Raw genomic sequence first — 27,459 nt, 5'->3', positions numbered from 1 at the left:
TAAATTCATAAAATGAAGGATGCATAATAAACTACAAATTTCTATCCAGCACATGATTGCAGGGTGTGTTACAAAGTTGAGAACCTTGAAATACTTAGTAAAGTATAATATTAGACAAATAACCCACAAACTTGTGCTAGTATGAGTACTTTAGCATCGTTAGTTCAAGCTAAGATGCATAATAGAAAATCGTCCTCGGAAAACAGAAAAGTGATGTGCGGGAAAAAAATCTTGAAGGTTTATATGGGGTTTTAAAAATCAGTTTTCATTTCTTGTGTTGAAAGTTTTGGCTTGGCTTGATAAAGAATGGAATTTTCAGAAAATTTGATGTAGAGTAAGTCTACCGCGCAAATACATAAACTTGAATTATGTTTCAACTCAAAGTTAGCGTGACCTTTTTCCTGAGCGAACAATAACCTCCAATTCAAATTATTTTATTAATGCTTCACGTAAATTTTAATGCTTTTGTCCTTTCTTTCATTCTATTGAGGATATTTATTAATTAAGAGAGAGGCAAGCATTTAATGGTGTATGCCCTGAAACCATAACCCAAACTCACGCATCAGCTCGGTGGTATTATTGACTTACTCTTCATCAAATTTTCAATCTATGTAAACCTTCAATCTATAATCTAAACCACAATAACACTATCCATAAAATCTAAACCTTTAATACCCAAACCTTTAATCCGTAAATAGAGGATTTTGTAACACTTTATTCATGTTTTCACAAGCCTTTCAAATTGCATTTTATGCAAATTGCTCTCCTGTTTTTTAAGGTTGAATAATTGTTTGTTGCTATGAGGTTTCACTATAGTATTCAAACAAGCGCAAGTGTATGCGGTGTTTAATTAAACTTATTCAGTACACAACATGGATTTAAAAATTTTCTACATGTTTTGTTACATCATGTACAACCAAAATATAATCATGTCCAAATGCCTGTGCTCAGACAAACGAAAAATGTTTTAGTATTCCTATTTTTTCTTTATACACTTCAGTTGTATCAGTAGCGGATATCAAAGTACTTTCAGAAAAACACCATTGGTTTTAAGTTTGTAAAAAAAATAACTTTACCAATGGATTTGCCTCTAAGGTACTTTGAAATGTAAATACATGCCAAAATGGACTGCAGTAATTTATTTTTACTTACCCTAGATCTGCCTCTGAGCTGTATGAGGATTGTAGAGGAAATTATGCTATTAAGGCTCTTATTGTTTTTCTTTGCTTGATAAATGCTCGAGCGATTATGTTCTGTTTTTTGTAAAAAAGAGAGCACTACTAATTATACTTACATTTTGGCATCTCACATCACTAGAACATTTTCTGTTTTGGAGTAGCATTTCCACAGAAGACATTCTTTTTCCATATTCCATTATAGATCAGACGATTTAACGAGTGTGATCCAAAAATACTGGTAAGAAATACTGGTATAAAATTTTGTTTGATCATTTCCATTGTGCTTTAAGAGCTTTCGTAAATGATAATCAATTCACTTTTGAAGTATATATCATATGACAATGAATAAAGTATATTCTTGGTGCGCCTGCTACGTCACGGCCGCCATGATGGTGGTCAAATGCAAAAGAAGATTTTACTAATGCTATTGTTGGCACTAGTCGGCTCACCCACGCCGACTAGTGCCAATAATAATTGTTTTATAATTTCATGGAGGTTGGTGGCAATCCAAGAATTGATATAAAACAAAAAAATATTAATTTGAAACATGCCTATTACTCACGTTTGAACATCTTGAGAAGTAAACCGATTTCATCATAGCCTATTGTATGTAATAGTTGGGACATCTATTGTTCTTACATTATGATCAAGGTGATTGGGTAGAATGGGTCACATGGGCATCTAGCCGCCATTTTTGTTCCTAAAGCGCAAATTATAACCATTTTTTACATAGGAGATAAATTATAAAAGATGTTGTCAATGATTTATGTTGCGTTATAATAGTGCCAATCAAAGCGATGACGAATAGAAACATACGCGCTTCCTTGTTGCAAAAACATCATTAAAGGCAGATAAATTAGATCCACAGCATTAATCAAATACTTTTCTATTGTTATGACATCTATAAACAATTGAGTTACAAAGATAGTGATCGCTGCTTATTCATGAATAAGAAAGCACAACAGAAACTTTGTCTTTCTACTATTTACTGCTCTAAGTTTGCTGGCTTTTAGAACAAAAATAGCGGACGCTAAGCAATTTTTTCCGGTGTCCCAACCCTCTCAATACAGGGCTTTGGATTTCATACGTTGTGCAGTTCTTATTTATGCTATATAATCCTCCATTTAGGATCGACATGTAGTTGTTTTTGTCCAGTTTAACCAGGTCAATATTCCTGGAATTTTTGTTAGGCAGCTATTCCACAGTTGTCACGGCGATATAGATATGGTCAGCAAAAACGGATACACTTTAAATAAATATAACTCAAATAAACTGAAAGGTGAAAGCCGACATTTATCCGGAGTAGTGTGAACACAACATCAAAACGGAGCAAAACTATGAGAGCATCGTGTGAACAGCCATTTGTGTTATACAGTACATTTATCGATGTATTTTCCGTACTTTTCATCTTGTTTCCAAGCCTTTTTCAAATCTACGTAATTTGACTTATTGGCTTCCTTTGATCTTATCGGATGAAAACAGAGGAAGTTCCTATTTCCATCGGAATTTTTAAATTGACAGATCCGACTTTCGGAGGCTCACTTTATAAGAGTTCACACGATCCGTTTCATAGGATCCAACAAATCGGAACATGTGAAAGAGCCTTTATAGGTATCTACATGCATTGTCTGCAATGTTTTCAATTTCTACAGTTTACACTACACAATTTTCGCAGTGTTATGTTCTTTAATGCTCAAGGAAAATAAAAGCAAAATGTTAGTCTTGAACAAAATGACATTGCTATCGAAACGATGTCGACAAAAAAGCAAGACTGCATTAATTAAACTATTTGTTCAGTGATCGTTGCTAATATCTTGTGCATATATACAGCCATTAAAAATATACACACAGAAAAGAAGAGAGAATCATGCATAAAGTAACCAGCTAAAGTAAATAAAATCTCCTCTTTAACTATCGAACAATTGATATACTCTAAATTACAGACAATTTTTATCAACAGAATCTTTTTTTAACGAGGCAATAAGCCACAATTGTGTTTTGACTTATCCTAAGTATACAAATTTAGGATCTCTCAGAGGGTTTAGCAAAGGGGGCATGTTAAGGTTCATACACTTAAAAAAGGGTGCCAGATGAGAAAGGAGGCAAAGAAAAGAGAAAGGAAGGTGTGTCTATGTGTTTCAGTGAAAGCATCCCAAAACTTGATTGTGCTCTAGATCGGTGCTTCTAATTTCTCCAAATGGTAAGAGTAAAGGGCGTTGGAAGATTGATAATTGGGGTGTTATCATATACATATATTCATGTCATAATAATCTGAAAACAATGGATTTCAAAAGAGCTTAAGCCTGTATATCATGAATATATGAATATGAGCGCGCCCCCCCCAATTATTGATCTTCCTACGCCTATGGTAGGATCTGACACTGTAGGATCTGACATTTTAAAGGAGTCAACTTTTTAATACATCGTCATTTCATAAGAGTCGTCTTTTCAACGTCTACCCTTTTTGTCTACCATTTTTTCATAGCAGTCGACGTTTGATTTAACTCGTCACTTAATGTATGGCGCAACTAACTATTGAACTATACAACTAAACAACAAAAAAACCCTCTATTCAACTCACATGTGTGGCCACATCGTTTTTAAAAGTAGCCTATTCTAAGTGCTTACACACTTAAGAAAAGTATATTCTGACATGCACAACCTATTCATGCATTTTATAGAACACATACTCAGATCTCTTCACTCCACCTCCTTCAACTATACACTAAAGAAGAGAGTCAGACCCTACAAGTCCCGGGCTTTTGACCGGTATTGCCGTGTTTAAAGGTGAAAGGAAATTTACTTTATTTAGTAGTTGATCTACTATCCAAGCGACAAATGCTGTAAAGCAAGATTATAGCTTCTTGCACGCACAAAAGAGATAAGGTAATATGATATGAAATTCAATCACATGAAATAGGATGTAAACTAGTGTGCGTCATATTAGAAATAGAGTAATAAAGCCTATTTCACATATAGTTGTAATTGTTGTAATTCCATTGGAGATGAAGTCAACAGCAATTAGAACAGTAAGCGTTCACACATAGTTGTATTTGTTATAAAATAGCACGTTAGCACCAAGGTCTCGCACGTTATGATGTCGGCAAATTTGGTTAGATTTACGCATGCGTTAGGACATCTTAACTGGAAATGAAAAATATGGCGCGTGTTAATCAAAGAGTCTCATGAATGTATCAACGAAGGGTGTGGACAAAATGCGGACTCGGACTGGTGGACTGCCTCATGGATAGTGTGGATGAAGTTTTAAATTAACTGAAGAATTTGGACTGGTGGACGCTTACTGAGGCTAAACTATATATTATTTAGTGTACATCACAGCTGTAATAAGCGCATTTGCAACCATAAAACGGATAGAAAACTATTTAAATTTTCTATTTTATTGGTATCCATTTTACGATTTAAATAAAATAGTTATGTCCGTTTGTAGCTCTTCGTACCACATACCTTAGAATTATTTGTGAAACATTTTTTCAATACTTTTATAGAAGTAAGATTCTATTTTCAAATAATATTCACATATAAATGTTATCAATCAATGAAAATGCAATTGCAGAACAAAAATTTATCTATCAAACATCCGTCAATGTTGCCTGTTTTAAAGGAAATTTCTTCGCTAATTATTGTTATAGATGTTTTCTAATTGAAAGTTTGTCAATTCTATATGTCTATTGTGTTTATATTTGTCTCTTGAGTGTTTATAAGATCATACCATGCAGTTAACTCTTGATTGTTCCACGGATAAAAAAAACAAAGGAGACAACTTTCCTCGTTTATTCAAAAAGTCTGGGTTATTGGGGATATTTTTATAAAACGCGTAAAAGTTCGCAGCTAACTAAACTTACGACATTTTACTTAGATTTAGTTTTACTTCTATCATTTGAAGCAAAAGCTTTCTAGTGAACATGTTAAAGGTCTTATTGTGGTTTTGATGTTAACACGAAAGACCTCTTGTTTAAAAGCATTATAAATTTCAAACAGATAATTACACGAACATGAAACATACAAATGATCGAGTATCAAACGTTTTCTTCTCTATGCTTGCTTAAATTTGTCCTTTTGTGAAGCGATTATGGAATAAGTCACAGTCATCAATATTAATGAAAAATGTGGCAACAGGCATAAAAAAGCAAACCATTCGTAAATGTAATAACGACCTTGAGGATCTACAATACATTTTTGAATTTTTATTCCAACAGTGGTGACAAAACCAATGATGTACACTAAGCCACAAGCGAGTTTTATCTTTCTTCGACTGAAGGAAGGTTTCAATGGATAAACTATCGCACGAAAACGTAGGACTGAAATTATCAACATCATAGATACTCCGCTTATTTAAAACAAATTATCCATGGAAGCTATATATGAGCAACTGGAAAAAAATGAGGCACTTTTGAACTGAATGAAAAATATACTTAGAAGAGCAAATACTTCACAAGTCGCAAGATGCAAGAGAAGAAAGTAGTAGGTTTTCTTTAACAAAATCTTTTGTTTCGATATTGAAGCGATCACAAGAGTATTTCCAACAATACCAAATACAAATATTGCGAGAATGGAAATTATACGAGGCTCCATAAAGATATTGCTGATATGTCTGACTTACTAAGTGCCTTATTTTCCTTTATTTCACTTTGCATATGCCTTAAGAAAATAAACTTAAAGAATTATGCTTATTTTACATATTGTGATATTTGAAATTAGCATCAATTATATGTTTTGGGTATGAAATACAGCTGCTGGTCTTTTCCTTATAACAAATTGGCAGTTATAGTAATGAAAATTGAAGAACTGTAGCATTTAAGATGACAATATTATGACAAATTTGTGTTTAACAGTTAATCCAAATAGGCTTGACGAACAAAAAGCTGCTCCTGAGACTTCACTATATTGATGAAAATTTTGTTTTAATGTCTAAACTATGTGTCGGTGAATTAAGATGTGAATAAAACATCTTCTTCGTTAATGAAGGGGTGTGGGGTAGGGTAGTATTTATGGACACCGAATAAACACTTATTGTTTAGATAAAATTTACGTTTCGCTATTGTGTTTGACAGCTTAGATATTAAATTTTTATGTTTCGCGTAACAATCAATCATAAAAGAGTTCTTGAAAATAGAAGTCATCAAACCAACGCCAATTGTTCACGTTATGTTTATTGCAGTTTGATAATTACTAACGAGACATCTTCTACAGACCAACATCTCGCTTTCTACCAATGTAAAAGTGAATTTTTTCAGCAAATTTATCCAATAAGCCAATCCTTTAGATGCCTTAATATCGTCTTTTCTCTCTTTACAAGAGAATAAAAAGACGTCCTAACAGCGTGAGGACGTCTCTAACGCAAAAACAGCCAACATTTTTTAGAATACTTAAATATAGTCACGAATAAATGACCAAAATTTGCGTCAAGTAAGAGAAATGCAAAATTCATATCCCATAGAAGTGAAAAGGGCTACCGAAGTCTAAAGCAATAAGAAAATGGTTTTTCCCAGCAGTCTATAGAGCATCTGAATATTCATATTTTCTTGTGAAGTGATATCCCCACCTCGAAATATTCAAAAGGTTCTTTCATCCCTGATGGATTAAACCTTATGACGTATCTTCCGTATCTCATATTTACTCTTTTTAGCCTTCTTGTAACCACACATCTTCTTTGGCAATCTTTTAATTTCCACAGTATATTATTCATCCACAAACTCTCCTTATCTACTTTTCTTCCAAACAACACACTAAGTACCTTTCTACCTGTCTCTTTCCTCATATTTGCTTCATGTAACACATTATGGAATTACCTATCAAAATTTTTTCCCAATACTTCATTTTCACCATGCAGCAATATTTTATTTTTTAAACAATATGCATTTCATAATTTTATTCTCAAATAAACCAAACATTAAAACTGCATTTGAGCAACTAAAATGTGAACTAATTAGGAATGAATACATTTGTTAAAAGAAAGATAGCATTTTAACTGGCTAACGCAGTCAATTAAAAACAAATATCAGCTAATTGCAGTATTTGTATTTTCTACATGAACTAGTCAAAGTTATAAATAAAGACAATCCAAATACATTTCTGTTTTTTTGTCTATAGTTCTCTTATGCTATTTCAAAACAACACTCTACTTAATTGTCAAATATTCCACGTGAATGACATGTTGAAATGCAATATAGCTAAAGACAATTTTCATTATCTTGGAAAAATTGTCTTATTCGGGATCTATGTAAAGATTACTTGAGAACTGTAATGTGCAGCTAACTTTGACGTTATTCTAGTTAGTTTTAGGTTTTAACGTGTATCATTCGAAGAAAATATTTTTTCAGTAAGCACGTTAGAGGTCATCTTGGATCTGATACTGAACTCAATAAAGGCCTTGTTTTTGAAACATTAATTAAACGTAAATAGTTTAAACATTAAAACAGGAAACATGTAAGTAATTATTAAACGTCCTGTTATTTGAATCAGCTAATAATTATCTTCTTGTGCACCACTTCCAAAAGTACAAAACTTTTCTATCAAATATTCCATAGATTAATGGATTGACAGCGTGTGATCCTAAAATTCTTACGCAAATAGCAACTGATGAGCTCACTGTGTTACTTTCACCAGAATAAAACAAGTGCAACCAATTTGTCGTATAATAAATATGACCAACGGAAAAACAGAGAACCGTTATTGCACAAACGAAAAACGTTTTTAAACCCCGAGTATATCTTTGAGAACTTGAGTTGGAGGAGCATTGAAAATGAGACGGTGTTGCATTGGAGAATGCTCTTAGGGCTTTTCTTTGTTTGATCAATGCTCGAGCGATTATGGAGTAAGTTAAAGTCATGAATATTATTGGGAAAATGTAGAAACAGGCAAAAAAAAGCAGCCATTCGTAAATGTAATGACGACGTTCAGGATGCACATCGCACTTGGAAAATATCGATCCAACTGTCGTAACCAAACCAAGGATGTACGCTAAGCCACAAACGATTTTTATCTTTCGTCGACTGAAGGAAGGTTTCAATGGATGAACTATGGCACGATAACGTAGAACTGAAATGATCAACATCATAGAAACGCCGCTTATTTGAAAAATTAAAAAACATATGCTAAAAATATTTATGCAGTTTGACAAAAATGTGACGATTTTGAGATGCACAAAGAAGAAAGATAGCAACGTGAATGCGTCACATATCGCAAGATGCAAGACAAGAAAGTAAAAATTTTTCTTTAGCAAAATCTTCTGTTTTATTATTGAAGCGATCACAAGGGTATTTCCAACAATACCAAATACACATATTGCCACAAAGAAAACCTCAAAATCTTTCATTCTCAATGATTTTTCTGGCCAACTTGGAGTGCCCTCTTTTTATCAATTTCCATGTGATAATTTGATGATAAACGGTGTTTTTAGTGTTTTCAGAGTAAATATTCAACACTGCATCGCATCATGCACAGCTGTGTTTAATGAGGGCACGTTCTTAAAACGATAGGGTTCCAAAACTAATTAAGTTTGCGTTGTTTTGTTGTTTGTGAAACCATAATTTGGTCTCTTAGACAAACTTTATTTGACTAAATTGTTCGACCATGTCAAGATATCATGAACTGCCGATAACAAATCATCTAATTTTTTCCCAAATGAAACGATCTGTGAAGTAATCATGCCTGCTGTTGGAGTAAGAAAATGACTTTAATGCAAGAATTGAATTTCAAATATTTTAAAATGAACAAAATAGTAAAGTAATAAATAGTAATAAATAGTAATTAATAGTAAGTTAATAGTTCTTAAAAGAACTGTTTTAGGTAAAGAGCACTAACCCAATAGTTATAAAAGAAGTAAACGACACGATGCATTTCGGCAGACTACTCCTCGGGTGTCAACATCTGCTAAATGAAATTTTTAAAACCAACCGATATTTATAATGTCAAGAAAGAGTGTACGTTGTCTTCAAAGGAGAGAAATGCCGTTCATTCTTTCAGTTACGCCTCACGGAGGTTGTTTTAATAGTTAACTAATCCTGTCCTCTACCGACAAAAGAATTATGTTTTCAATTTAGCCCTGTTTTGAGGATTGAAAATGAGACGTTTTGCATTGGAGAGTGCTCTTATGCCCGTTTCAAACGTCGCATTTTACATGCGCCGAATGCATTGAAGACAAAAGAAAATGAGATGAACTTCCTCATTATCTTTTGTTTTAATTGCATTCGGCTCATGTAAATGCAGCGGTTGAAGACGATCTAAATATTCATTTTCACATAGTGCTTTTAATGTCTTACATCCCTGATCCTTAAACCGAATGACGTATATTTCTGTTCTCTTATTTATCCTCCTAAGTCCTCTTGTTATTCTATACATTTTTTTACTAATTCTTCAAGTCCTTTGCGATTCATTCACAAAACCATCTTACTACAGCGACATTTTGTTTTTCTGTCTTATTAATCATATTTGCTGCATATATCCATTTGTCTGAGAGTTTATTTTGATCACCTAGAGTCTTTCTCAATTCTTCACTTAAAACCAGACCACCCTCCTCATATTGATGTGTTTTAAAATTCAATTTTTCCTTTTGAAAAACTAGCGTACACAAATCATATCAGTAAAATTCAAAAAAAATTCTCATTCTTAAAACGAAAATTAAGCATTTTAAAAGGTAAGATATTTACAGCGTTCTAAAATAAAAAGAAATGCTACGTGTTGCATCGAAGCAGTAGCTGAAAAAACTATTTAACGGTTAAGCCTGGTTAATATGATTTTTCAAAGTACCCAAAAACTGATGTACATTTTAGAAAGAGAATTTAGAATCTAATACAAAGGTTATAAAGACGTTATAGTTTGTATGTTTTCTCCGTTATTGCACTGCGTATATACAGTGGCGGATAACTAATTATGAGGCCTGTAGGCTACGACAAAGCTGTGGGTCTTTAAGTGATATTTGTTCCTCCAAATAAATTCAGTATTTTGATGACGTTTGCATTTTATGCGTTCCATTGCTTTTGCATTTCCTGGCTTCTGTTTGTAACTCGTATAGTGTAAACATTAAGGAACAAATTTAAAATTCAAACTGACAAAGTCCCCAGCACTTTATGAGTTTTGTGCATTAAGCATTAAAACTGTAGATCGTAAAGTTTCCAGCAGCATATATTGTCGAATTTAGAACAAAAACGCAAAAGGTAAAATATGTCTAAATACAACGAGCGTCTTGAAAAGGCGGGCCTGTAGGCTTCAGCCTCCTTAGCCTACTGCATTAGTGAAACGTACTGCGTGTATGCAGTCAAAATTCTTTTATCTCATTTTAGTATTTATTTGTTCAGTATAAAGCAAAATATACGATGTTTACAAAGACGCTGAATTGTTTTGTAAAATGCTGTTGTAGATTGAATTAATGTATCAACGACAAATTTGACAGGGAACTGATTACTTTTAAATATTTTGTTCACAGAAAAAACTCTGCAAAATAATTTTGAGATCATCATTTCGAACACATTTATTTATTTTATTTGTAAAGTAAATAAAGAGATGGAAAACATGCCGACCTGATTTACAATGCCATTATGAAATTATGTATTGTTGGAAATCAACAAAAATGCATTTCTTAGAATCATATAAACGCTCTTAAAGCAATTCAGAACTAAATTCTTTTCTAGCTACTTTATAATGTTCGAAATACATAAAGGAGCCCGTATATTAAAAATCTCTACTTTTGATACTGAAACAATTTAGATTAGTCTGATTTTTGGGCAGCATTTCCATAAAAACAACATTTTTCTCTCCAATAATCCATAGATCAGAGAATTTAACGCGTGTGAGCCAAAAAGACAGAGAACATAAACAACGTAAAGATTAGTGGAAGAATTTGATGGAACAGTGTTGTTTATATAGAGCACGTCTACATCCAAAAAACGAGCGTGACCTCTGTGAAGCAGAGAACTGTGCTGACACAAACAATTAATTTCTTACTATGCCGAGTATATCTTTGAAGACTTGAGCTGGTGGAGGATTGTAGATGAGAATGTGTCGGATTGGAGATTGTTCGTAGTGCTTTTCTTTGTTTAATTAATGCTTGAGCAATTATGGAGTAAGTCACAGTCATGAAGATTATTAGGAAAATATAGAAACATGAATAAAACGCAAATAATTCGTAAATAAAATAACGAGCTTTAGGATCCACAATGCACTCTTGAAATGTCATTCCGAATTTCGTAATAAAACCAATGATGTACGCTAAACCACAAACGATTTTTATCTTTTGTCGACTGAAGGAAGGTATTAATGGATGAACTGAAATGATTATTATCGGAGAACACCACTCATTTGAAAAAAATATTTATGCTACTTATAGATGAGCAGTTTAACAAAATTGGATTGCTTTTCGAATGGTGTTCAAAGATCTCAAAGAGAAATATACTCAATAGTATAAATGCGTCACATATTGCGAGGTGTAAGAAAAAAAATTAGTAGTTCTTCTTTAACAGAATCTTTTGCTTTAATATTGTAACGATCACAAGAGTATTTCCAAAAATACCAAATATGCATATTGCAATACTCAACACAAAGAAAATTTCCATGATAAAAGTATGATGGACGTGATTGAATTACTATACGTTTTGGAATGGTCTGTATATTTCTGTATTTTACTTTTCAAAAACTAAAAAGAATTTAGTCTTTCGTTGCTCAGTAAGTGAAATACTCAACAAATGTGTTATATAATTTGTTCTGCCTTCTATGTTAGCTATACTGACCAATCAGAATTCATGAAAGTATATAATGTGTAATTACATAACCAATCATCAACAAAACTTAATGCTTTTTATAATATTTAATTTTAAAATATTATTACAGTTAAATAAAAGTAAACGCACGTAACGTCTCATCACAGCTGCAAATGTGAATAGGCAGGTTCCCTAAGACAAAGCGCATTCAAAGTATCCAAATTTATCATTTTTTATTTGATGAAAAGCCATAGTGAGCAGTAAATTTTGACTATTTTACGCAAAATCATTACATTAAATTCCATAAAATATCAATATGCTCAATGATCAAATGCTTGTCAATATTTAAGGTCATGGAAACCACAGTAAATTGACGTAAACTAAAATGACTTTTTTTACGAGAATTTTGAGCTTTTTCATTTTTTTCTATATTACACTTTCCAAATGCCATGAAAAACTGTTCATTAGTTCCTAAGTTGTTCAACGAGCGATTATGGAATAACTCACAGTCATGAATATTAACTGGAAAATGTGGAAACAGGCATAAAAAACAAACCATTCGTAAATGTAATAACGACCTTGAGGATCTACAATGCACTCTTCAATTTTTATTCCAACTGTTGTGACAAACCCAATGATGTACACTAAGCCACAAGCGACTTTTATCTTTCTTCGAGTGAAGGAAAGTTTTAATGGATGAACTATCGCACGATAACGTAGGACTGAAATGATCAACATCATACAAATTCCACTTATTTGAAACAAAGTATCTATGGAACCTATATATGAGCAACTGAACAAAAATGATGTGCTTTTCAACTGAATGAAAAATATACTCAGCAAAACAAACACTTCACAAGTCTCAAGATGCAAGACTTATTACAAGTCTCATTACAGCGTAAGGTCGTCTCTAACGAGAAAACAGCCAAAATTTGCTAGAATACTGAAATGAAGTCATGAATAAATGACCAAAATGTGCGTCAAGTAAGTGAACTGAAAAATTTATATCCCATAGAAGTGAAGAGTGCTACCGAAGTCCGAAGAGGTAAGAAAATGGTTTTTCCCGGCAGTCTATAGAGCATCTGAATATACATATTTTCTTATGAAGTGAAAGTATCAGTTTTTGAGTAAATATTCAACACCGCATCGCATCATGCACAGCTGTGTTTAATGATGGCGCGTTCTTAAACGATACGAATCCACAACTAATCAAGTTTGCGTTGTTTTGTTGTATGTGAAACCATAATTTGGTCTTTAGACAAACTATATTGTACTAAATTGTTCGACCATGTCAAGATATCATGAATTGCCGATGACAAATCATCTAATTTTTTGCCCAGGTGAAACAATCTTTGAAGTAATCATGCCTGCTGCTGGACTAAGAAAATGACTTTTATACAAGAATTGAATTTCAAATATTTTAGAATTAACGAAATAATAAAGTAAAAATTTAATAGTTCCTAAAATAACTGTTTTATGTAAACAACACTAACCCAATAGTTCTAAAAGAACTAACCGAAACAATGCATTACGGCCGACTACTCCTCAGGTGTCAAAGCCGGCTAAATGAAATTTTTAAAACCAAACTATATTTATAATGCCAAGAAAGAGTGTACGTCATCTTCAAAAGGATAGAAATGCCGTTCATTCTTTCAGTTACGCGTCACGGAGGCTGTTTTAATAGTTAACTAATCCCGTCCTCTACCGACAAAAGAATTATGTTTTCAATTTATCCCTGTTTAAAGGATTGAAAATGAGATGGTTTTGCATTGGAGAGTGCTCTAATGCTCTTTCAAACGTCGCATTTTACATGCGCCGAAAGCATTAAAGGCAAAAGAAAATGAGATGAACTTCCTCATTCTCTTTTGTCTTAATTGTATTCAGCACATGTAAAGTTTGACGTTTGAAACGGGCCTAAGGCTTTTCTTTGTTTGATTAGTGCTCGAGAGATGAAGGAGTAAGTTAAACTCACAGTGTAGAAACAAACAGTAGTCCACTCCATTGTGCAACTTGGTTCTGTATGTTTAATTAGTTTACTGGCTGCGGCTAGCCATCTTGGTCAAAAAAAAGCAATTGACTAGCTGGCTTAGGCTTGTTTGTAACGTCGCATTTTACATCAGCCGAATGCAATTACAACAAAAGATAATGAGGAATTTTATCTCATTTTCTTTTGTCTTTAATACTTTCGGCGCATGTAAAATGCGACGTTTGAAACGGGCTTTACTTTAAATTAATTATTACAGTAAATAAAAGCTGTTTGGAACCGCATGCGAAGCATATATCAACGTGCAAATCACAAAATGGGTCATATGAAATTCCCTCGTGAAACCCATGTTGTTTCTATGTGTTTTTTTGATAACAAAATAACAAAATAACTACTGTTAAACCGCATGTTGACGTTTGTTCTCAGTATAGGACTGGTTTCGGGGCTAAGCTGGGGAGGAAAATGGATCGAATGCATCGTGGCTTAATCGCATCAGATTACACAACCAATGATAACATCTTCTCCATTAACGTTCGTATAACCAAGAGAAAACCAATCAAACATATTAAAATAAATAAGGGATACAATACGAATTATGGCAAGTGCAACTTTTTAGAAATTATAACTAATAGTAATGATCCAGTCAAAACCTTTCTCCCAACAATCATGCTCACAAATGCATGTCATATAACTAATAAAATTGATGAACTACATGGAGTCGTCATGAATAATGGTCCTGAAGTTGTACTGATTACAGAATCCTGGCTTTCTCCTAATATACCAGACACGGCAATATCGATTAATGATGAATACAAAATATTTCGCAAAGACAGACCCACCCTTGGCGGAGGAGTTCTTACTTATGTACATCAAAGTATACCTGTTAGTCGTAAGTTATTTGATGAAGACAACGATAAAGAGGTGCTATGGTTAGTACTTAAACCAACAAGAACGCCTCGCCCATTTAGTGCAGTTATTATAGTCATTATTTATTATCCACCTGGACAAAGTGCCGAAAAAGAGCATGATATGATTGAATATCTCATCAAATTTTAGATCAGTTGCTATGTGAACGTCCATCCTCTGCAATTATAGTTGCTGGAGACTTCAATAAATTAAACTTGACTAATCTATGTAATTGTTTCAGTTTAAAAAAATCTATCCTATACCCAACCAGAGGAAAAAACGTTTTGGATCAAGTCTTGACAAATATGCGAGATATGTATAAACCAACACAGCATCTACCACCATTGGGACGTTCTGATCACAATTGCCTTCTATTAGTGCCAAAACAGAAAGAAAAAACACCAACAATTCCCAGAAGGGTAAGACTCTTAACAACTGGAAAAGTAAATGTCTTATGCAGAAAACTTATTCTTGAAGATTGGTCGGAGGTCTTTAATGTACAAGATGTAGATGAAAAAGTAAATGCTTTTACCTCGACGATGCTTAGTATTATGGATGAAACTATTCCTGAAAAAACAGTACGAATGCATCATTCAGATAAACCTTGGATGACAAGCTTTATAAAATCAAAGATCAAAGCCAGACAACGTGCTTTCTCATGTAATAATTAAGCACGTTATGAAAAACTATGTTCTCATGTCTCAAAACTTATAAACAACGCCAAAATTTCATATTACAAACGAAAAGCAAAAGACTTTCGTACGACTAACCCCCAAAAATGGTATAAATCAATCTTCTTAATGTTGGGAATTAATAACGGGAATAATGTAAAAAGAAATGTTTATGATGAAAATGTACTGGAACTAGCTGAAAAATTACAACAAGTCTTTACAAAACCTTGGTTAAACCAATTACCCGACTACGAAATTGAAGATAACTTGATCAACCAAACACTTAAGGATGTTAAACCTCCTTTACCATCTATTGGACAGGTCAAGAGTTGTCTACAGCACCTAAATCCCAGAAAAGCAACAGGTGATGACAAAATTCCGGCATGGATACTTAAACGTTTTTGCGAAGATCTTGCACCAGTCGTACACAATATAGTCACCACAAGTATAAAACAATGCAAGTACCCCAGCCAATATAAACATGCACTAATAACTCCAGTTGCTAAAGTTAATAATCCAAGCAATGTTTAAAATGATTTCATCTACCTATATCTGTCCTTTCTCTAATGGCTAAAGTAGTAGACAAACTTCAACTCCATTTGAATAAATCAGATTTTAAAATAAAGAGCAACCAACATGCCTTTACTCATGGCCGATCTACTTTATCTGCTCTAATATCTATGACACAAAATTGGTATAATGCAACAGATAATTCTCAATTAGGTAGAAAGGGAGTTCACCTATTATTTATAGACTTTCGAAAGGCGTTTGACATGGTGAATCACAATATATTACTACAAAAATTAGCATCTATGGAAATTAATAAGTCTTTCTGGCAATGGATTCGAAGTTTTTTGACAGGAAGAACGCAACAAGTCAACCTACAAGGAGTCATGTCATCCATCCAACCTTGCCCTTTGGGCGTGCCAAAAGGCGCTGTCATATCACCAGTGCTCTTTAATGTATATATAAATGATTTAGAGGACAATATTCCTAAAGAAATAGATGCTAATACATGTAAATATGCGGATGATTGCACTCAGAACCAGATTGTCGAAAGAGGTGAATGCAGTTCCATGCAAAAAGTAATCGACGAATTACGGAAATGGGCTGATAATAACAGAATGGCTCCCGAATCCGAAAAAAAACAAAGGATATGTGGATATGTTTTACGGACTCAATACAAGAACCACCCTCCCTATTTATTGGAGAAGAAGAAATAGAAAGAGTTACTAATTTCAAACTTCTTGGCGTAACATGTCAAAATGATCTTAAATGGAATGAACATGTACACCAAATTACAAGAAAGGCAAATAAAAGACTATATCATCTTCGACTTTGTAGGAAGTCTCAATTACCTTCAGATGTTGGATTATTAACATATACATCTAAAATAAGACCAGTATTAGAGTATGCATCGGCAGTCTGGGCAGGACTTCCACATTTTTTACAGCAAGAAATTGAACGTGTACAAAGAAGAAGTTTAAAAATTTTACAACTAGATAAAAACTACTTGCCCTCTTTGAAAAGCAGACGTGAACTAGCAACTTCCCAAGAGATCAAAAGGATTATAGAGGAACCTGATCATGCAGGCAAATTTTTAGTACCTTATCCTAAAGAAAATTCGCACGAGTTGCGTAAAAGCAAAACTTATAGTATTTTATCTCGGACCAAACGTCATAAACAATCTTTTATTGCTAGATCTTGTAAATATATATATAATAAAGTAAACATATAATTCTTAGTATAGTATGATAAATAGATAGACAATCAATGTAAATTCATCGTACTTTTTAATCTGAAGATGAATAATAAAAAAAAACCTTTAATCTAATCTAATATATCAACGTGCAAATCACAAAAGGGGTCATATGAAATTCCCTCATGAAACTCATGTTGTTTCTATGTGTTATATTGATAACAAAATGTTTGTGAAAGAATTTGATGAAAGAGTGTTGTTCATATATAGCACGTCAGCAACCACAAAATAAACATGATTCAATAAAAAAACAGAAAATGTGCCAATACAAACAAAAAATATTCTTCATGTCTCATGTCTTGGAATCATGTGTCAATTATTTAGCCCTGTATTTGTATTCATACAACATGCAATTATTTGTTTTTAAACGATTTCACAATTTTATTTGCGTGCAGACACGTCAAACGTTGCAACTCAACTGTAAAAATGTGAAATATAAATTCATGCATGCATTTGTGATGAAAAAGATGGCGTTTTTATTTTGTCATTAAAAAATATAATTAGCTCACTATCGCTATAGGTAATTTAAAAATGAACAAGTCTCATTTTCTCAAAATTGAATATGAAGAAAATACAACATTTTCCTCTCAATAATTCTCTATTGATAGTTTTAGAGAACACTAGTTGATTGTCGAATATTCCACGTGGATGTAAGGTTGAAATATAATCTATAGGCAATTCTTATTATTTCTTGGAAACATTGTGTTATTCAAGATCTAGTGTGCAAGTAGATTGCTTGAAAATTTGTATTTCGTGACTCATCATATTTTAGTCAGTTTCAGTTTCAACTTGTATCATTCAAAGCAAATATTTTTAAGTGCCTTTTTTGGTTCTGTAATTAAACTCATAAAAGGACATTTGTTTAAAGGCATTGAAGGTATGTTGTTTCAACATCTAAACTAGTAGAAAAATAAAAATGCGAGTGATTGAATATCAAACGTCTGTCATCTGAATTAGCTTAAATTTCTATTTGTGTTCAACACTTGCAAAAGTGCAGGATTGTCTATAAAATATTACACATATCAAGCAATTCAGAACTGAATTATATTCTAGGTACTTTATAATGTTCGAAATAAATAAAGGAGCCCCTGTATTAAAAATCTCTGCTTTTTGATACTGAAAACAACATAGATTGGTCTTATTTTTCGGCAGCATTTCCATAAAAACAACATTTTTTTATCCAATATTCCATAGATCAGAGGATTTAACGCGTGTGAGCCAAAAATACGGAGAACATAAACAACGTAAAGATTAGTGGAAGAATTTGATGGAACAGTGTTGTTTATATAGAGCATGTCTACAACCAAAAAACAAGCGTGACCCACTGTGAAGCAGAGAACTGTGCTGACAAAAACAATAAATATCTTACGATGCCGAGTATAACTTTGAAGACTTGAGCTGGTGGAGGATTGTAGATGAGAATATGTCGGATTGGAGAGTGCTCGTAGTGCTTTTCTTTGTTTAATCAATGTGTGAGCGATTATGGAGTAAGTCACAGTCATGAAGATTATTGGCAAAATGTAGAAACATGAATAAAACGCAAACAATTCGTAAATAAAATAACGAGCTTGGGGATCTACAATGCACTCTTGAAATGTCATTCCAACTGTCGTGACTAAACCAATGATGTACGCTAAGCCACAAATGATTTTTATCTTTTTTCGACTGAAGGAAGGTTTCAATGGATGAACTATCGCACGACAACGTAAAAATAAAATGATTAACATCATAGATACTCCACCTATTGGAAAAAAAGTATCTATGCCACTTACATATGAGCAGTTTAACAGAATTGGATTGCTTTTTAAATGGTGTTTAAAGATCTCAAGGAGAAATATACTCAATAGTACAAATGAGTCCCATATTGCAAGATGCAAGACAAGAAAGTAGTAGTTCTTCTTTAACAGAATCTTTTGTTTTAAAATTGAAGCGATCACAAGAGTATTTCTAGCAATGCCAAGAACACATATTGCCACAACGAACACTACAATATCTTTCATTATTAATGATTTGTCTGACCAACTTTGGAGTGCCCTACTTTCTTCTACTTCCTTGTTCAAATGTGATGATAAACTGTGTTTTCCGTAAATATTGAATACTGCACCTCATCATTCACAACTGTGTTTAATGAGGGCGTTCTTAAAACGAAACGTGTCCAAAACTAATCAAGTTTGCGTTGTTTTATTGGATGTGTAATATGATCTCTTAGACAAAGTTTATTGGACTAAATTTGTTGACTATGTCAAGATATAATGAATTGCCAAAAACATATTGATCTTATTTTTGTGAAAACAAGCGATTTTTGAAGTCATCATGCCATCTGCTGGCAGACTGAGATATAAATTTTTGCAGGAATTAAAGTTCAAATATTTTAGAATAATAAAATCTATTTAGAGTCCGTTGTGCGACATGCATGCATGGACACTATTGAGATATTTATGCATGTACAACTGAGAAAATGATTATTAAACATAAATTTTAATATATAAAATGACAAATGCAATTAAACACAGTAGTGTTAATAATAATTTCAAGCGTTTGCGGAGAACGATATTATCGAACTTGAAAATATTTTTAAAGGACATAGTAACGATAGGATCTTGTAGAAATTTAATCAGTTATATGGCCAGTTATCTTCTGAATGAACATGTTTTATTTTTGAGTTTGTTCATATTTCTGCCTTATTTGAATCTCCAAAAGAAAATCAGTTGTTTGCTGGGTATCAAACTACAATATTTGACACATGATTAAAAATTAAAACATCTTACATTAGATGCCTGTAACAATGACTACCATCACAACGTTTTTTGTATATAAAAAATATTTACACAGATCTCTGCTTGCATGTGTTTATCTCTGAGTGTTAATGGTTTTCAACCTGTTCCTGTTCAACAATTTTTATACAGTTTTAGCTATTTAATGCATGAAAGTTTCGGGCAAGTAAAAAACTTGAAAACAAAGTGCAATGATAATTACTAGAATTTTATCAATTTTTTAACAGCTATTTCAGTAGTAATGCCGTTCGGTACTTCTCTATCCAGCATTTTATAGATCAGAAGATTCAACAAATGCGACCTCAAAAACAGACAGAAAATGCAGTGTACATATTTGTAGAAGCCTTCAATGAAGGAAGAATAGATGACTGAATCATTGTGTACATATTTGTATAAGTCAATCATAAGTTATAGCCACACCTTGGAATAATTGGTTTATACGTAGAGGCTGTCGCTAAAACCTGTTTGTATTTGAAATTATTCGACAATTAGAAGTTGCTCGATTCAGGAATACTTAATCCCCAAAGAGCAATAACATTGAAAGAAAAACGTGTTTTGCAATTAACATGAAGGATTAGTTTAGAAAAAAATTTTATGCTTCAGCCCATGATGATCATTTAGTAAATAAAGCAACATCAAAACTGAATGGCCATTCAGAAAGAAAAACCTCTCATTGATGTTTAAGTTATATGTCGGTTTCAATGAATTTTGCCATCTATTTTGTTCTATTTTCATTTTCAGCTTTACATCTATTTATGTGTTAAAACTGAGCAATTAGAACTATCGAAAGTTTATACTGTGTAATTATCAAACCCAACATCAATGAAACTTATTGCTTTTTTGTTGAATTTAATTTTTAGATACTAGTACAGTACATAAAATTAGAAGCTAATATAGCGTCACGGCACAGCTTCAAGTGTGAACAAGCACGTTCCCAAATACAAAACGCATTAAAAAGTATTCAAATTTTCTATATTTTATGACGATACGCCACAATGGACAATAAACTGTGACTTTTTAATACGAAATTTTTCTACTAAATTAAAGAAAATTCAAGAAAATATCAGTAACTTCAATAATCAAATGCTTGTGAATGTTTAGGATCGTGTAAGTAAATAAACTGCTGGAAGCTGAGAAAACGACTTTCTTCCATAAATTTCTAGCTGTTTTCATTTTTGTATTTCACTTTCTAAATGTCAAGAAAAACTGCGTTTTTTTGTAATTTATCAGTGCAGTTTCAATGCTCAACAATGTTACATATTTCTTTGTTGTTATGTACATCTGCAACTAAAAGGACATTATTTCACGTTTGTAAAATAACTGTTAAAATTGACCAATAAAAAACCACTGACAAAAGTTTGCACTGCGTAATAAAACAAACCAATAACGATGAGTGAGTTAAGAGCAAAATCGCAGATGTCAATATGCAACTTCTCAAAGACAAAAGGCAGAGAAAACGAAGAAATAAACCATTTTTCAAATCTTAATTTAAGTCGTGGCATCGATTAAATTGCTTGACATGGAAAAATAGATTTTTTTGAGAATTGAAGCAAAAAATAATCTATCAATTACGAATATAGCTCAGATTGCTCAAAGTTTGTACGTTATACGAAATTTCTAACGAGATACTGAGAACGATGGAACTGTCAGTAAATGCTTGCTAATAATGGACAAACAGAAATATATTCATAAACAGAAATATATTTTACTGCGCATGTTCTCTTGTTTTTTATTAAACTAATCACGTTTTAATCAATTCCATCATTTGTTATGTAAAATATATAGCATTAGGTTGGTTTTGAGTAAGTTTTAGGAGCTATGAATAATTTTTAATCTTGTATTCAAATTATTTGGGATTAATTCCATCTTTATGTCTTCCTTTATGTCTACCATTTTGTCTACATTTATATCTAGCTTTATGTCTACTTTTTTGTCTACTTTGTTACTACCTTTATGTCTACCTTTATGTTTACCTTTGTGTCTACCTTTATGTCAACCTTTATGTCTACCTTTATGTCTACCTTTATGTCTACCTTTATGTCTTCTTTTATGTCTACCTTTTTGTCTTCCTTTATGTCTACCTTTACGTCTACCTTATGTCTTCCTTTATGTATACCTTTATGTTTACCTTTGTGTCTACCTTTATGTTTACCTTTACATCTACCTTTATGTCTACCTTTATGTCTACCTTTGACTTCACCTTTGTGTCTGCCTATATGTCTACCTTTATGTCTACCTTTATGTCTACCTTTTTGTCTACCTTTATGTCTACCTTTATGTCGATCTTTATGTTTACATTCAAGTCTACCTGTGTTTACCCATTGACGAGGCCCAATTGCTGGCAACAAATATTCCTATCTTTAATTAACTACAAACAATTTACTACTAAATTTTGAGTGAAGGCGATACAGTTTTTCTATTCGAGAAACGAATTCAATTTTTCATTCATTTTAATGAAAGCTTGTTAACTATACAAAATTTCTCAAAAATAATTTTGAATTGTTTGGTGATAATGAACGGCAAGGCATTCCATGGCATTTTTTCTTAGGGTAGATAGAGTCTCTTGATTGTATAGAAAGTTTTAACTTATGAGCAATATAAGCTTAAAAGAAGTAGATGGACCTTGTATGAATAATTATCTGAGAGTAGTTTTAACCTAAAGGTGATCTACGGATGAGTTGTTGGCGGTAAATAATCCAAACTAATATTACCCACATGAAATGGTATTTTCTTTCACTGATGGAAAGTTTTACAAAGTGCAATTACATTATAACGAAGCTCTGATAAATTAAGAATCACTAACGAGAATATATTACTTACGTATGAACATCTTTATCTCTACAAACAATTTCATGTGTATATATTATCTTAAAGATTCTGCTGTTAAGTTTCACGTTTTGCACAATTGTTATTTATGCTATATTTTTTTGTTTGAGTACAACTTTATTTTCGCACTGGCAAAATGTTCTTGTAACTTTCTGGTTTAGAAGCCATTTCGCCAGCATTGGTAATCACTAACAAGCTAATCGCTATTTTCACGGTCAGTGATGGAATAAAGAAATTCGTCTAGATATTTAATTGTGACTTCTGTTTTCGAATTAGTTCAGGGAGCCTGTGTATGAATTTGCTTTGCAAATACATTTTGTCTTTTAATTATTGTCAAAGCTATTGATGGTTCATCACTGGTTTTTTCCAAGTTAGTGACAACAAACTTTCTGACGCAAGGGTAAGACGATTTCTGTTACCACTAACAACATAAATTGAAAACAATATAGGCGTATTGTTTTATTGATGAGGCTCACTGTGATAACAGAAGATCCTTAGGCAACCATGTTATTACTATAATAACCCCAATGGTACATAGGCTCCGATAAACCTTATAGTAGTGGTGAGAAAGATCTGTTATATTTGCTAGTGACTGACAATACTTTATGCACTTGTTGACGTAGCATAGACATAGACATTGAAATCGTCACGATACGTCAGTTTCAAAAGGCCTCAATTTTTTACACCCTGTACATTAGGCCATGGTAAATAAACGAAATTTTAATGGTAAAATTTGCCGTCAATCTAATTCTGGTCATCCTTAAATTTGTCCGGGTATAAAGTTTGATATTTTTATCAAGGTTTATGATTGGTTCAAAGTACAATGAAGTACAGTACGCTATGGAAATGACAAAACTCAAAAGCGAGAATTGAATTTTATCACAAACGTCTAAATAACAAATTACCGGGAGAACTTGTTTTATTTATGAAAGGCTTTAAATTTCAAATCGTACATTACACCATCTTTGTTGTTCTCCATATTTCTTCTATTTTCTCAAATGAAAAGAACGCAACTTCTAACTCTTCTGGGACAAAATGGCAAAGTTATTACTTGAAACTGCGCAGATGACTAAAGCAATGTATTCAAAAATAATAATAATAAATGAAGAAGCGCTATCAACATCAGTGCATAAGCTGGCTGCTTCAGGCTGCCATGCTGCTATGACTCACTGAAAAGCAGAGAATCGACAAAAAATAAATAAAGAATTTTTAAAGAAGATATGGACCTCAAAGATCTACAATAAACACTCGAATTTTCATTCCAAACGTCGTTACAAAACCATTAATGTACGCTAAACTACAAAACATTTTATCTTTCTTTGATTGAACGAAGGTTTTTCCAACAATACCAAATACACATACATTGCGACAATGCATGGGAAAGCAATAAGCTTCCAAAAAGATAGGATTGGCATATGGCTGACCAACAAAACATTCCTAATATGTATATGTGAGTTGAAAGAGACCAATCAGAAGCATGTTGTAAAAATACTTAACCTGTTCAATAATTTCTTTTTCAGTGAATAAAGAAAAAAACAATATAGCTAGCGCAGCATTAGAGTTATGTAAATAGGCACGTTTTCTTTGATAAAACATAAAAATTATCTAAGTTGGTCAATTTATTTGACACAAAACCATATTAGAGACTTGAAATAAATTATTTCTCTAAATTGAGTAAATTTCAGAAATTGAGTAAGTTATCATCAATTTGCAATGATTAAATGTTTGCTGATATCAAAGGTACTAGAAATTTTTTGCAACAATTAAAAGCAGAAAACATGTTATCATTTCCAAAACAACATACCAAGTATGGTAATTTCAAGATTTTTCTCGTTTTTTTAACTAATTTGAATCTTTATAAGATCCACAGTTGTTTGTGGAGTATTCTACATATGAAGAATTCAATGCTTGTACGGCCGAATTTGTAAAGAAAATAGTTTATAGTAGATGCCTATAATAAGCTTTCATTAAGTGTTTTAGTCGGTGTAAATGTTTTCATCGTCATCAGCTATATTATGAACTTTTACAACAATATAATCTATTTTTATGTGCTTAAGTAAACTACACTCAAAGATTACAAACTTAGAGACAATATACTTCATGAATAAGAGCTTATTTTACATATCTACATAAATGAGCACTGGTGTCAAATATATCTTGAGGGTTCAAAAAACAGCTGTTTGTATTTTGATTACAGCACGAGGCCAAGTTTGCAATGAAAATAGAAAAACTGTGGAGAAATCTGTTATGGTGGTGATCACAAATCTAAGCCTTATAGTTGATCCCAGTTGTACCTAAATAAGCCTGAAGAACAAAAGCTGTTCATGAAATTTCCCTTTATTAATACCAATTTTGTGTGATGTCTACCCAATGTCAGTTGAGAAAAGAGGTTTAACTTGACCTTCTTGATTAAGATGGATGGGGAAAATATCATATGGCTACAACACCAAAACTATCTATAGAACAGGAAACATATGTAAGTGATTCAAAAGCAAACGTTTTTCGATCTGAATTAGCTTAAATTTGTCTTCCTGTGCAGCGCTTCCAAAAACACAATACTTTCCTGTCTAATACTCCATAGATTAATGGATTGACGGCGTGCGAGCCGAGAACTCGAAAACAATAAGCAACTAATAGATTTAACAAGTTAGTTTCTGCAGAATAAAACATGTCCAACCGAGCTGTCGTGAAATAAATATGACCCAATGCAAAGCAGAAAACCGTGCTGATGCAAACGAAAAATGTTTTACAATTCTGAGTGTGTCTTTGAAGACTTGAGTTGGATTGTAGATGAGACTGTGTGACATTCGAGAATGCTTTTAGTGCTTTTTTTTGTTTGATCAATGCTCGAGCGATTATGGAGTAAACCACAGTCATGAACATTACTGGGATTATGTAGAAACAGGCGTAAAAAACAAGCAACGTATAAATGTAATAACGACCTTCAGGACCTAAAATGCACGGTTGAGTTGCTACTTCAACTGCCATAAGAAAACCAATGATGTATGCTAAGCCACAAACGATTTTTATCTTTCGTCGACTGAAAGAAGGTTTCAATGGATGAACTATTGCACGATAACGTAAAAATGAAATGATCAACATCATAGATACTCCACTTATTTGAAACCAAACAATTGTGCGATCCATACGAACGCAGTTGAACGATGTAGTGACTCTTATGATGTATATTGGAAATATTTTTAGCAGTACCAGCAAGTCACATATCGCGAGATGCAAGACAAGAAAGTAGAAGTTCTTCTTTAACAAAATCTTTTGTTTTAATAACGAAGCGATCACAAGACTATTTCCAATAACGCCAAATGAACATACCGCGACAAGTGAAAATGTATAAGCTTCCATGACGATAAAATTGATGTATCTGAGTTACGTACTAAATGTCACTACTAAATGTAGGTGAAAACGGACCAATTAGACACAATCAAAGATTATGCTGAGAAAATCCTTAATTCCAGCTGTGGATCGCGCTGCAGCTGTACTAAATGCTAATAGCTAGGTTAATTCTCAAGAATGAAATGCATTAAATCATTTAAGATTCTCTTAAATCAATTAGATTTTTTGAACTAAATTGTTTCACTTAACGTATATCAAACATTTGCTCAATACTTTCATACACAATATTGTTTTCATTAGTTAAGAAAAATGCCAAAACTATTACTATGAAATTATTATTCATACCGAGTAGTTTGTCAAAACCTCTCCTTTGTTTTACGCAATTGTTTTTCCAAGTAAAATCTATGGCTTTCCCAGTTCCGGTTGAAATTATATCAAGTCAATGTGTCATGCTTAATTGACACGACAACGTATTATCACGTTCCGTTGCTGACAAAAATACGAGTAAACATATTTCTGTCGAAATCGATAAACAAAAATTGAGTATTCAAATCAAAGTCCAGAGTTTGATGATTATAAAGTGTAATATTCAAATATTGGACCTCGAAAATATATGTATTTTATAATGGCTCATAAGGGACCGTTCCTCCATTTTTTTCCTTTCAAGTTGTGACTTATCTTGCGACTAATGTTGCAACTTAGGTTGTCACTTAGGTTGTCACTTAGATTGCTACTTACGTTGCCACTTAGGTTGGTACTGGCTTAGAATAAAACGCAGAATTGGTTATAAAACGCAGAATTGAAGATAAAATGCAGAATTGGGGATAAAATACAGCCTATGAAAGTATTGAGCAAAAGATTTCACGCACATTTTCCCCTGATTCGTTTTATAATGAACTCCAAGTCGACTTAATTATTTTTCTTAATTATTTGACTTAATTAATTTTCCAGGCGACAAAATGTTTATTGCAATCAATTCTTGCTTGATTCTGAAGATAACTACCGCTAAGGTTGTCAAAACGTCAGACAACATCAACACCAACATCCTTATCAGAACTCTACTAACCTGTAAAAATCCACACACATGTAAAAAAAATTCCCGTAGCGTATTTGTTTGTAGCTACGACCTTTCCTATTAGCAAACATTTAATAAATGGGAGTTATTGACAATGAATGGTACTTTTCTCAATTTGGTGAAATAATTCATTTCAACAGAATCTAATATGGGTTTTTGTCATAGAAAATGGCCAATTCATAATAATTTCTACGAGTTCTATTCTTAAAGACGTGCTTAT

General features: G+C 32.7%; 1 pseudogene; it reads right to left on the bottom strand.

The window, feature by feature from the left end:
- The window catches only part of LOC124446202, a 96,217-nt pseudogene that overhangs the window by 27,520 nt on the left and 41,238 nt on the right, over nt 1–27,459 (bottom strand).

Source organism: Xenia sp. Carnegie-2017, unplaced genomic scaffold (assembly GCF_021976095.1).
Source record: "Xenia sp. Carnegie-2017 unplaced genomic scaffold, XeniaSp_v1 HiC_scaffold_12, whole genome shotgun sequence".
Lineage (NCBI taxonomy): Eukaryota > Metazoa > Cnidaria > Anthozoa > Malacalcyonacea > Xeniidae > Xenia > Xenia sp. Carnegie-2017.
Note: the sequence above shows the minus strand (reverse complement) of the source record. Positions and strands in the feature narration are given on the sequence as shown.